Source organism: Balaenoptera borealis (genome assembly GCF_965194805.1).
Source record: "Balaenoptera borealis genome assembly, chromosome: 19".
Lineage (NCBI taxonomy): Eukaryota > Metazoa > Chordata > Mammalia > Artiodactyla > Balaenopteridae > Balaenoptera > Balaenoptera borealis.
Window position 1 is genome coordinate 52,782,053 of NC_138878.1, and position 13,596 is coordinate 52,795,648.

Genomic DNA, 13,596 nt, shown 5'->3' on the forward strand with positions numbered 1-13,596 from the left:
CTCAATGTCTGGTGTGCCAAGTGTTGCCAGCCCGAGCCAGCACCTTGAGGTGGTTGATGGGGGAAGGAAGTGGTAGCTCAGGAAAGCCATGGACCAGAGCTCAAGACCAACCCTGGGACCCTGTCAAGATGTGGACCATGGGAGACAGGGTAGGGCAATGATTCCCCAGGGCAGTCTCCCCTCTGCCTACATTCACGTATTCATGCCATAAATCTATTTATGTTGACCAGGGCCTTGAATGTGCTGCCTGACTCAGGGGACATAGCAGTCACCACTTAAGTACCACTCCTACCCCCTGCGAACTTATAAACCAGGGTGAAAGACAGACATATCACCAGGCGATGACAGAATAGAGTGGTCCGATCTCTAATGGGGGAAACCTAGGGAGGTAGGTTGTAAGAGGCCAGACCCAATCTGGGGTATTATGGTCTACCAGAAAACTAGGGAGTCAGCAACCGTCAGTGAACTAGTTGGAATTTGGAATTTTGATTGTAGAGAGCTTCTGTAATAGGTATGGCTTGCCTCCTCTCCCCTCTACCCACCAAGTTCGAGATTTATTCATCATTCAACAAATACTTTCTGAGCACTTATGATGTACCAGGCAGTGTACTAGGAACTAGAATCGCAACAGAGCAACATAAATAAGATCCCTTTCTCATAGAGCTTACATCTAGTAAGCTTCCCCACACTCTAGTGGGGAAGAAAACCATAAACAAATAGACCTCTAAATAAATAATTACAGGGAATGGTGAATGTTATGAAGAAAAATAAAACAGGGTAATAAGCTACAGCAGGGCCAGTACTGGTCTACCACTAATAATAGTCTGCAACAAGATAAGGGCAGAAATTGCCAGTAGGTGCTTTAAAACTTATAGCAATTTGACATTGTTATGACATTCAAGTATTTGAAACAGACTTATCCTGTTGAACAGGGTATAGACCAAAAGGATCAGTCCATGACAGATTGGGAGATACCAAAAAACAGGTCCTACTACACAACCACAAATAGTTTGAGATGCACTGGGCTAGAGAGCAAAAGTCTAGAAGGTATATTGTTTAGGGTCATGCTAGCGGCTGTAACAAATAAACCCTACCATTTAGTAGTTCACAAAATAGAAGTTTATTTCTCACTCACAGAACCTGCCAATGTGGGCAAGGGATCCAGGCTCCTTCCACGTGGTGATTCCACCATCTCTTAAGGACTCAGAATTCTTTGAGTCCAGGCAGAAGATGAGAATGGAAAACCCTCACATGTTTCTTAAAAGCCTTGACTTGAAAGTGAACCCTTGGGACTTCTCTGGTGGTCCAGTGGTAAAGAATCTGCCTTCCAGTGCAAGGGACGCAGGTTCGATCCCTGGCTGGGGAACTAATATCCCACATGCCTCAGGGCAACTAAGCCCTCAACTACTGAGCTTGCGTGCCTCAGTGAGGGAGCCCGTGTGCCACAAACTACAGAGCCTACGTGCCCTAGACCCCACGTGCCACAACTATAGAGCCCATGCGCCCTGGAGCCCGTGCACCACAACTAGAGAGAAGCCTGCGCACCTCAACGAAGGCCCCGCGTGCCGCAACTATGACCTGAGCCACAACTAAGACCCAATGCAGCCCAAAAAATAAAAAAAGAAAGTGAACGCTTGTGCACTGTTGGTGGAATGTAAATTTGTAGAGCCACTATGGAAAACAGGATGGAAGCTCCTCAAAAATTTAAATAAAAATAGAACTACCATAGGAATCAGCAATCTCACTTCTGGGTGTATATCCAAAGGAAATAAAACTACTGTCTAAAAGAGATATCTGGACTCCCACATTCAATGCAGCATTATTCATAACAGCCAAGATATGGAAACGTCCTAAGTGTCCATCAACAGACTAAGGGATACAGAGGATTTGGTATCTATGTACAAAGGAATATTAAGCCATGAGAAATATGAAATCCTGCCATTTGCAACAATATGAATGAAACTTGATGGCATTATACTAAGTGAAATAAGGCTGAGAAAAACAAATACTGTATGATATCACTTATATGTGGAATCTAAAACAGCCAAACTCATAAGAACAGAAAGTAGAATGGTGGTTGCCAGGGACTGGGGGTGGGGGAAATAGGGACAGGCTGGTAAAAGGGTAAAAACTTTCAGTTATAAGATGAATAAGGTCTGAGGATCTAGTGTATAACATGGTGACTATGATTAACGATACTGTATAGTACACTTAAAATTTGCTAAGAGAGTAGATCTTAAGCATTCTCACCAAAAACAAAGACAAAAACAAAGGTGAGGTGATGTTATTTAACTTGATTGTGGTAATAACTTCACAATGATACATATATCAAATCACCATGTTGTACACTTTAAAATACATTACAATTTTTTGTCAATTGTACCTCAATAAAGCAGGGTAAAAAAAAAAAATTTTTTTAAATCAAGTTTTGGCCCTAAACTACCAACTATCACGTTTGCTCTCAGTCCACTGGACAGAACTAATCTCATGGCCTCAAATGAACACAGGGGCCTCTGGGAAATGTAGTCCTGGACTGGGCAGCCAATGGACATCTTTCTAAGATCTTCCTTGAGCTGAAGCCAAAGTGTGAGAGCTGTTCCAAGAACTGTGAGAACAGAGTTCCCACAGAGTGGGAATAGCAAGTGGAAAGGTCCATAAGCTGGAATGAGCTTGGCAATTCAAGGAACAAAAAGGAGGCCAATGTGACAGTAAGTAATGTCACACATCTCCCACTCTCCAAAATAGGTGGGGTTCTCTCTTTCTCCTGGTAAGAATCCTCATAGGTGCTTATGAAGGTCTCAAAGATGTCCCCCATTTCTACCTCTCCTGAAGAGGAAACTCAACACTGGTTCTCACAGATCTGCTCACAGGAATATTTTACAGACATACAGCTGCCCACCTGTAGGACCTCCCAACCCCCTCCATGCCTGGCTCTGTGTTGGGTGATGCTGGACACACAGCAGTGACCAAGACAGACCCCATCCCTGCCCTCAGGAAATCCACAGTCCAGTGGGAAAGGCCAACTCACCACCAGACAGGCCTGTGAGTTGTTCTTTCATTTATTCTTTCATTCAGCAAGTTTTTATTGTGCATCTATTGTTGTGCCAGGCACAGGGGACATATTACTGAACAAAACAAACCAAAAAATCCAACCTCATGGATCTCACATGTTGGTGGGGTGTGAAAGGTAATAAACATAGTAAGTAGTAAAATATTGAGAGTCCTGTGGGAAGAAGTAAAGCAGAGTAAGGATGACTGGAAGTACTGAAGATGAGTGAGGGGCTGTAGTTTTAAATAGGGAGGCAGGTAATGCTGACTTTTGATCTAAGTCTTGTAGGACTTAAGTGAGGAAACTAGGCACAGATATCTAGGTGAAGAGTGTCCCAGGCAGACGGAACTGCTAGTTCAAAGGCCTGGAGGGAGGAGCATGTCTGATATTTCTGAGATATAGTAAGGAGGACACTGTAGCCAAAGTGCAGTGAGCAAGGCAGGGACTGGTTGGAGATGAAATCAGGGAGATAATGGAAAGTAAGACAGAAGAGAGCTTACTTTACTCCGAGTGACATGAACAGACTTTGAACAGATGAGTGACATGAGCTGACTCAGGTGTTACTGGCTCTCTATGACTCCGGAGGGGAGCAGACTGTAGGAGAAAAGTTACAGCAGGGAGACTACTGTGGAAGTCCAGATGGAAGGTGATGGAATATCAGGCCAGAGTAGGGGAAGTGGAAAAGGAAAAGTCTTGATGAATTTTAAAGGTACAGTAACAGGAATTACTGAAGCATAATATGAGCGTAAGAGGAAAAGAGGGATTTTTGGCCTCAGGAGCTGGAAGGACAGAGCTGCCCTTGTCTGAGCTGGAGAAGGAGGTGAGAAACAAGCCTGGGAGGTATAGTGTAGCAGCCATTATAAGTTTGAGGAATCATATTCTGGCTCAGAGATTGGTTCAGCAGTGGGCATGTGAGCCAATAAGACTTAAATAAATGGTTTACAGAGCTTATGGAAGCAGCCTATCTCTTCCATGTTAGTCTCTAAAACCACATCTTTCTCTCTCACCTCACAAGGGCAGGGGAAACCATTCTACAACCACATGAAAGAGCCTGGGGCTGCCAGGATGAAGGAGGAGCCAAGGAAGAAGCAAGTACTAGGAAGTGGAGCAGGAAACTGGGTCCTCCTCATCAGGATCATCATCATCATCATATCCACTGAGCAGTCAACTGTGTCAATCACGGTTCAAGGAGGTTATGCATATTATCTTATTTAAACCCCATGACAACACAGAAAAGTAGGTATTATTATTGTACCCAATTCATAAATGAGGAAACTGAGGCCAGGAAGATTGAGAGACTTGCCCAAGTTCACCCAGTCTGTAGGTGGCGGAGTCAGGATTCAAACCCAGTCAGTCACACTGCAGAGCCTTTGCTTATAATAACTGCCTTCCAGTGTCTGAGCTACTGGATCACACCTCACCTAAATCAGTATGAACCAATACACACTTTAAAATCATGTGAACCACAATATTTCTTGTTTGGGGGCACTACTACTTTGAGTTTTCAGATATTTGTCATCAAAAAGAGGCTTACATGTGACAGTCCGGAGGAGGTTATCCAACCAGCCAGGAGGCTGAGCTTAGAGAATTCTAGCCTGGGAGGGCACATCTAAGTTAAAACCTAAGGACGAAGGGGAGGGGTCCAAGATGGCAGCATAGGAAGACTCTGAACCCACCTCCTCCCTTGGACACACCGAATCTACACCTACATATTGAGAAATTCCTCCTAAAGAAGATCTGAGGGCTGATTGAATAGCTTCTGCACATAGAGGGACCACATAGAAATGTATAGGAAAGACAGAGAACCCCATGGGTTCTCTGGGAACCCATAGGAACCCCACCCCTGACATGGTAACCTGCAGTAGAGAGGGATATGACTGAAGGGCCTGAGTGCAGACTCACCCATCCTGGGACACAGGGAAAAAAAAAAAAAAACAACAGCAGTTTAAAGGGCACTTGGACTATGCAGGAAGAAATCCAACTACTAACCTTAGAGTACCTGCCAAATGGGTGGGGAGCTGCTGGAACTCTCTCCAGGATTGAAGGTGCCAGCAAGTGCCACTGTTTGATCCCCCAGCCTGTGCCTGCTCCAGCTCCAGCTGTCCTGCCAAGGCTCCTACAGCATGGCACACCCCAAGACTGCCCAGCCCACACGTGCTCCAGCTGCAGCTGTCCACCAAGGAGGCCCTGGCACAACATGCTCCAGTGTTTCCTCTGGCCCACGCTAGCCTCCAGCTAACTGCCAAGGACGCCAGCACAGAGTGCCCTGAGACTAACCCCAGCCCATGCCCACTTCTCCTCCAGCAAGCCTGCCAAAGCCACCTGGCACAGGCAGTCAACATGGGGGATGCTCCTTCACAAGGCTGTTCCTTCCAGACTGAGAGAGGTAGCTGGTTCATCTAATTCATAGAAACAAACATAGAAAGTCAAACAAAATGAGGAGACAGAGGGATATGTTCTCCAAAAAAGAACAAGATAAAACCCCAGGGGAAAAAACCCTAATTAAATGGAGATAACTAATTTATCCAATAAAGACTTAAAAGCAATGGTCATAACAATGCTTACTGAACTCAGGAGAAGAATGGATGAACTCAGTGTGAACTTCAACAAAGAGTTAGAAAATGTAAGAAAGAACCAATCAGAGCTGAAAGATACAATAATTGAAATAAAAAATACACTAGAGGGAATCAGTAGCAGATCAGATGATACAGAACAGATAAGTGATCTGGAAGACAAAATAGTGGAAATCACCCAATCATATCAGCAAAAAGAAAAAAAAATTTTTTTAATGAGGAGGTTTTACGAGACCTCTGGGACAATATCAAACTTATTAACATTCACATTATGGGGGTCCCAGAAGGATGAGAGAGAGAGAAAGGGATGGAAAACTAATTTTAAGAAATAAGAGCCAAAATTGATCTTAACCTGCAGAAGGAAACAGACATCCAAGTCCAGGAATCATAGTCCCAAACAAGATGAACCCAAAGAGATCCACATCAAGACATATTATAATTAAAATGGCAAAAGTTAAAGACAAAGAGAGACTCAAAGTAAAAAAAAAAAAAAATCCCAGTTAAAATCACCTCAAAAAATAGAATAAAATACCTAAGAATAAACTTAACCAAGGAGGTGAAAGACCCATACTCTGAAAACTATAAAACACTGATGAAACTGAAGATGATTCAAAGAAATAGAAAGATATTCCATGCTCTTGGATTGGAAGAATTAATATTAAAATAGCCATACTACCCAAAGCAATCTACAGATTTAATGCAATCTGTATCAAAAAACCTATGATGTTTTTCACAGAAATAAAACAAATAATCTTAAACTTTACATGCAACCACAAAAGACCCCAAGTTGCCAAAGCAATCCCAAGAAAAAAGAACAGAGCTGGCAGTGTAACCCTCCCAGACTTCAGACTATATTACAAAGCTACAGTAATCAAAACAGCAAAGTATTGGCATTAAAAAAAATAGACACATAGATCAATGGAACAGAATAGAGAGCCCAGAAATAAACCCACACACCTATGGTCAATTAATACAATATACAATGGAAAAAAGACAGTCTCTTCAACTAGCAGTCCTGGGAAAGCTGGATAGCCACATGTAAAACAATGAGATTAGAACATTCCCTCATAACATATACAAAAATAAACTCAAAATGGTTTAAAGAACTAAATGTAAGACCTGAAACCATAAAACTCCTAGAAGAGAACATAGGTGGAACACTCTTTGACATAAATCATAACAATATTTTCTTGGATCAGTCTCCTAATGCAAAAGAAATAAAAGCAAAAATAAACAAATGAACCTAATTAAACCTAAAAACTTTTGCACAGCAAAGGAAACCATCAAGAAAACAAAAATACAAGCTATGGAATGGGAGGAAATATTTGGAAATGATGAACTGACAAGGTGTTAATATCCAAAATATACAAACAGCTCATACAACTCAATATCAAAAAACAAACAAACAAAAAGGCACAAAACCCAAACAATCCAACCAAAGAGTAGGTAGAAGACCTAAATAGACATTTTTCCAAAGAAGACATACAGATGGCTAACAGGCACATGAAAAGATGCTCAGCATCACTAATTATTAGAGAAATGCAAATCAAAACCATAGTGAGGGATCACCTCACATCTGTATGAAAGGCTATCATCAGAAAGTCTACAAATAACAAATGCTGGAGAGGATATGGAGAAAAGGGAACCCTCACACACTGTTGGTGGAAATGTAAATTAGTGCAGCCACTATGGAGAACAGCATGGAGGTTCCTTAAAAAACTAAAAATAAAACTACCATATGATCCAGAAATCTGTTGCATTTCTGTATACTAATAATGAACTATCAAAAAGAGAAATGAAGAAAAAAATCCTATTTACAAAGGTATCAAAAAGTATAAAATACCTAGGAATAAATTTAACCAAGGAGGTAAAAAAAAAACTGTACTCTAAAAACTGTAAGACACTGAGGAAAAAAACTGAAGATGACACAAATAAAAGGAAAGATATACCATGCTCATGGATTGGAAGAATCAACATCATTAAAATGTCCTTACTACCCAAAGCAATCTACATGTTCAATGCAATCTCTATCAAATGCCAATGGCATTTTTCACATAACTAGAAAAAATAATCCTAAAATTTGTATAAAACCACCAAAGACCCCAAATAGCCAGTCTTGATAAAGAAGAACAAAGCTGAAGGCATCATGCTCCTAGACTTGAAACTATACTACAAAGCTATTAATCAAAACAGCTATGGTGCTGGTAGAAAAACAGACACATATCAATGGAACAAAATAGAGAGCACAGAAATAAACCCACCCTCATATGGTCAATTAATCTACAACAAAGGAGGCAAGAAAATACAATGGGGAAAACACAGTCTCTTCGATAAATGGTGTTGGAAAAATTGTACAGCTACATGCAAAGGAATGAAAATGACCACTTTCTTATACCATATATAAAAATAAACTCAAAATGGATTAAAGACTTAAATGTAAGACCTGAAATCATAAAACACCTAGAAGAAAACATAGACAGTACACTCTTGACATCAGTCAGCAATATTTTTTTTGGTGTCTCCTCAGGCAAGGGAAACAAAAGCAAAAATAAACAAGTGGGACTACATCAAACTAAAAAGCTTTGCACAACAAAGGATTCCACCAAAAGCACAAAAAGGCAAACTACTGAATGAAAGAAGATATTTGCAAAACAATATATCCAACATGGGGTTGATATACAAAATATACAAATAACTCATACAATTCAATATCAAAATAACAAACAACCCAATTTAAAAAGTGGGTCAGGGACTCCCCTGGTGGCATAGTGGTTAAGAATCTGCCTGCCAGTGCAGGGGACATGGGTTCAAGCCCTGGTCTGGGAAGATCCCACATGCCGCAAGGCAACGAAGTCCACGTGCCACAACTACTGAGCCTCTGCTCTAGAGCCCGCGAGCCACAACTACTGAGCCCACGTGCCACAACTACTGAAGCCCGTGCACCTAGAGCTTGTGCTCCACAACAAGAGAAGCCACTGCAATGAGAAGCCCATGCACCGCAACAAAGAGTAGCCCCCGCTTGCCATTACTAGAGAAAGGCCGCGCGCAGCAACTAAGACCCAACGTACCCAAAAATAAATAAATAAATAAAAATAAATAAATAAATTTATAAAAAGTGGGTCAAAGATCTGAATAGAAATTTTTCCAAAGAAGACATACAGATGGCTAACAGGCACATGAAAATATGCTCAACATCAGGGAAATGCAAATCAAAACTGAAATAAGATATCACCTCACACCTGTCAGAATGGCTGTTATCAAAAAGACAAAAAACATATGCTGGAGAGGATGTAGAAAAAAGAGAACTCTCATGCATTGTTGATGCGAATGTAAATTGGTAAAGCCACTATGGAAAACAGTATGGAGGTTCCCCACAAATTTAAAAGTACAACTACCATATGATCCAGCAATTCCAATTCTGGGTATTTATCTGAAGAAGATGAAAACACTAATTTGAAAAGATATATGTATCCCTATTTTCACTGAAACAGTACTTACAATAGACAAGATACAGAAGCAACCCAGGTATCCATCCATAGATTAACAGATAAAGAAGATAAAGGAAATGTGATACACACGTGCGTGCACACACGCACACACACACAAATTAGAATATTACTCGGCTGTAAAAAATGAATTCCTGGGACTTCCCTTGGAAGTGGTTAAGAATCTGCCTGCCAATGCAGGGGACATGGGTTCGAGCCCTGGTCTGGGAAGATCCCACATGCGGCGGAGCAACTAAGTCCGCACGCCACAACTACTGACCCTGTGCTCTGGAGCCTGCGAGCCACAACTACTGAGCCCGTGAGCCACAACTACTGAAGCCCGCGCACCTAGAGCCTGTGCTCCACAACAAGAGAAGCCACCACAATGAGAAGCACGGGCACCGCAATGAAGAGTAGCCCCCGCTCACCGCAACTAGAGATAGCCCACGCGCAGCAACGAAGACCCAACGCAGCCAAAAATAAATTTTAAAAAAAATGAATTCCTGCCATTTGCAGCAACATGCATTAACCTGCAGGGTATTATGCTAAGTGAAATAAATCCGACAGAGAAAAACAAACACTATGATTTCACTTTTATGTGGAATTTTTAAAAACAAAACAAATGAACAAACAAAACAAAACAAAAACAGATTCTTAGATACAGAGAACAAAATGGTGGTCCCCAGTGGGACCTGGTGGGGGAACAGATGAAATAAGTGGAAGAGATTAAGAGATATAAACTTCCTGCTATAAAATAAATAAGTCATGGGGGTGTAATGCACAGCATATGGAATCTAGCCAATAATATGGTAACAACTTTGTATGGTGAAAGATAGTAACTGGACTTGTGACGATCATTTCATAATGTATAAAAATATCAAATCATTATATTGTATACCTGAAACTAATATAATAGTGTATGTTAATTATAATTCAATTTGTTTTTTTTACTTGCCACGCTTTGCAGCTTGTGGGATTTTAGTTCCCCAACCAGGGATTGAACCCGGGCCCTTGGCAGTGAGAGCATGGAGTCCTAACCATGGGACCGCCAGGGAATTCCCTATAATTCAAATTTTAAATAAATAAATAAATAAAGGGGGAAGATCTAAAGGATGAGGAGGAGGTAGCCTTTGAAGATAAGAAAGAAGGGTAATTGAGTTAGGGGGGCACAACAGGAATAAAAGCTCAGATGTGAGAGGGAGGGAGTCTTGACAGGTACTGTCCCAATGAGAACACTGCTTTCCTCTCTGGAATGGTCTTAACCTAGGGATAAGTTCCCTCCATTCAGCCCGATCATTACCTCCACCAGCCCCCTGCAGTGCTTCAGTCCTATCATCCCCTGCCCTGGTTCCATGCCCTGGCCTCGGTATCCTCCTTGTATCAGGGTTCAATCAGAGAGGCTGAACCACTAGGGGAGATATATCAGACAGATAGATCAATACATAGATAAACAGGGATTTGATTTTATACAATTGGTGGAGTCATTAAGCAGTCCTTAATATTGTTGTCTTAGTGTCTGATGCTGGCACTCGAAGTGCACAGGGCAGGCTGTTGTTAGGAAGGGAAGACAGATGTAAAATGGGGGGAAGCTAGGACAAGCTGGAACAAGCTTGCCTCTGACCTTGTTGGTATGAGCAGCCACAGGAGAAGCTGTAGCTCAACACACATATGGCCCAGGAGTTGGAGGAGTTGAAGGAAGAGCCAGGAGAAGGTGAAGCAATTGCTGGCCTGGCTGCTGCCCTATGCAAACATGATGAGCCAGCAGCCAGCCAGTGACAACCTGTGTGATCTACAAAACGGCAGCTGCTTCGCTTCTCCCCTCCAAATCTTGCCCAAGATCTCTTCCGGCCCATCATAATTGGACACAGAAGGTGATTCTAGGAAGTAGTTCATTCAACCTAGTCAAGTGGACACATTACAAAGCCACCATACAGAGACTGGAGGAGAGTGGGGAGAAGATGGTTAGTGGTTGCTGGGGAGATGGTCACATGACCATCTCTGCTCTCTCTTAGGTATCTTGAGAGGATGTGCCTAATAATCCCTACTGGCTTTTTTTAGCGTTGGAGGCGAAACTGCTGGCAATTATTTCTTATTTGGCTTTAATTTTTTATCCAAAACAGATACAGAATCCTTTTATATTTATATATAATTATATAGCTTGAGTCAAGGTGCATCTGATTAACTGCCATTAGTTTATGGTTATAGATATTCATTAAACAATATTCCAGCTTTCGGCCAATTCTTTTGTTTAACAGACTTTATTTTTTTGTGAGCAGTCTTATGCTTAGAGAAAAACCACACAAAAAATAAAGTTCCCATCTACGTCCCCTCCCTCCACACACATTTTCCCCTATTATTACCATCTTGCAGGAGGATGGTACCTTTGTTACTATTGATGATCAAGAGTGAAACACTATTCCTAACCAGAATCCATACCTTACGTTAGGGCTCACTCTGTGTTGTACAGTTCTATGGCTTTTTACAAATGCATAATATGACATATCCATCATTACAGTATCATACAAAATAGTTTCACCCTCCTAAAAAAAATCACCCTTTGTGTTTCACCTTTTCATCCTTACCCCCCACCCCCTGGCCACTACCATTTTTTACTGATCTCTATAGTTTTGCCTTTTCCACAATGCCACATAGTTGCAATCATACAGCATATGGCCTTTTCAGATTGTCTTCCAAAGCGGCTTTATCATTTTGCATTCCCACCAGCAATGAATGAGAGCTCCTATTGCTCCACATCCTCAGCAGCATTTGATGTTGTCACTGTCTTGGATTTTAGACATTCTAATAGGTATGTAGAGGTATCCCATTATTGTTTTAATGTGCAGCTCACTGATGACCTATGATGTTGAACAACTTTTCATATGCTTATTTGCATTTATCTGTATATCATCTTTGGTGAGACATCGGCTCATAATTTTTGTCCATTTTTAAATTGGATTATTTATTTTCCTATGGTTGAGTTTTAAGAGTTCTTTGCATATTTTGGATACTCGTCAATAATCAGATATGTGTTTTGCAAATATTTTCTCGCAGTCTGTAACTTGTCTTTTCATTCCTTTAACAGCCAATACTTTCTAACGCCCCTTGAAAGGCTCAGAGGCCCTTGGCAAACATGCTGTCTAACTGATTTTTTTTTTTTAAACAGCAAAACAACCCACAAAGGTTGGAAGGGTGGAGATGTTTGAGAGAAATAGAAACTTGAGAAATCAGGATGGTGGAGTAGCAGCTGCTAGTCTTTCTTCCAGGAAGCCCACCTGGATTACATCAGCCCCTGGCACCCTCTTCTGCATCTCAGCCCTTATGAAGCATTTGAAGCTGAACTCAGCTTCTCCCCGAAATCTGCTACTTAGTGGTGACCTCATGGTCCCCTTGTCCGTGGACTAGAGACTCGGCTGACCCTTGGATGTCCCCTTGACTCCTCACACCCACAGAGTCTCACATTGCTATCAGCATCTCCCCCAAAGCTGCCCCTTCTCTCACCTCCCCATTTCAAGGTCTGTTCCACCTAATCCCCAGCCTAGAGCCCTGGATCTCAACCCTCAACAGCCAATAAACCTCACATGACCCACCCACTCAGTTTCCTCTCTTCTCCACAGCCCTACAGTGGTCCAGCACTGTCCTCAACCCCCTCCTCCCTCATCCTGCTCCATCATCCTCCCAGGGTTCCCAGCTTTAGTCTCACCCCCACCAACTTTCCTGCCATTTGTTTATTCAACAACTATTTAGAGAGTCAGGCTCTGTACTGGACACTGAGGACAGTGATGAACGAGGCAATCACATTGAATGAAAAGTTCCTAAATGTTGCCATTTCTCAGGGCCATGTCTGAGACTGAGTGGGCTCTGCAGGACTCCAGCCCTAGTATCCAGTGCTTTCTGGGGCACTCCATAGACCTCTCACATTCCTTGTGTCCCAAATTGACCCACCCCTGCTGCTTATGTTCTACCATCCCTACCTGGTGATGCGTCTGTGTCCCTCACTGAACTGTGAGCTCCAGTAGCACAGAGACTGGGGCTGTCTCAGCCACCGGCGTGTTCCCAGCACAGGGTCAGCTCACGAATGTTACAGAATAGTAAGGACGAACGAATACCTAGAAGAAAGCATGCCAGAGAGATATTAGGGTCATGCCATCTGCCCTCTATCCCTCATTCAGACCTGACACCCTGTTTCTGAAATCAAAGAGCAGTAAATTTGGCATCTCCTCGCCTGATTCTCATCCTCCTAGGATGAAAGTCCCATTTTGTCAAGAAAATGAAGGGAGGCATTGGGGACCTTTTGTCTCTTAGGGAACAGATGGTAGTAGGAAGGAGGACGCAGAAGGCTACCGGGTCCCACCGTTTCTCCACGCCGCTTTCATCTCCACTCAAAGGGACCGGACCCTCAGGCATGAGAGACGTAGACCGGCTCTGAGACCTTGCAGAGCCGGAAAGCCCCTCCCTTCCTGGCGATCGATGGCGTCACTTCCGGCGCACT

General features: G+C 42.4%; 1 protein-coding gene across 3 annotated transcripts in view; it reads right to left on the reverse strand.

Moving 5' to 3' along the window:
- The window catches only part of ATP4A (ATPase H+/K+ transporting subunit alpha), a gene marked incomplete at its 5' end in the record, with an annotated part of 100,561 nt that extends 86,995 nt beyond the window's left edge, over positions 1-13,566 (reverse strand). For 2 of the 3 annotated variants that reach the window (XM_082369592.1, XM_082369594.1), the window contains 2 exons: positions 13,079-13,213; positions 13,396-13,562. Of the gene's footprint in view, positions 1-13,078; positions 13,214-13,395 lie in introns of all 3 variants that reach the window. The other variant, XM_082369593.1, reaches the window with a different exon arrangement.
- Positions 13,567-13,596: the final 30 nt, after the last annotated feature.